The sequence below is a fragment of the Dermacentor silvarum genome, chromosome 8 (assembly GCF_013339745.2).
Source record: "Dermacentor silvarum isolate Dsil-2018 chromosome 8, BIME_Dsil_1.4, whole genome shotgun sequence".
Lineage (NCBI taxonomy): Eukaryota > Metazoa > Arthropoda > Arachnida > Ixodida > Ixodidae > Dermacentor > Dermacentor silvarum.
In genome coordinates, this window is record NC_051161.1 from 149,014,150 (window position 1) to 149,014,353 (window position 204).

Genomic DNA, 204 nt, shown 5'->3' on the forward strand with positions numbered 1-204 from the left:
ATTGAACACGTTCTCTTCATAAACTAAATGATGCCAGAGAGACATTTCAAATAACGTAGCAATTTCAAAGCCTAGAGCTTTTTGTTGCAGAATGATACAGATAACATTTCTGTCATACGTTTAGGTGTCAAGAATGAACTGCAGAATGGAAAGCAACCTCGAAGTTACTAGACTTTTATGGGCCATGTAAAAATGTAAAGAGAC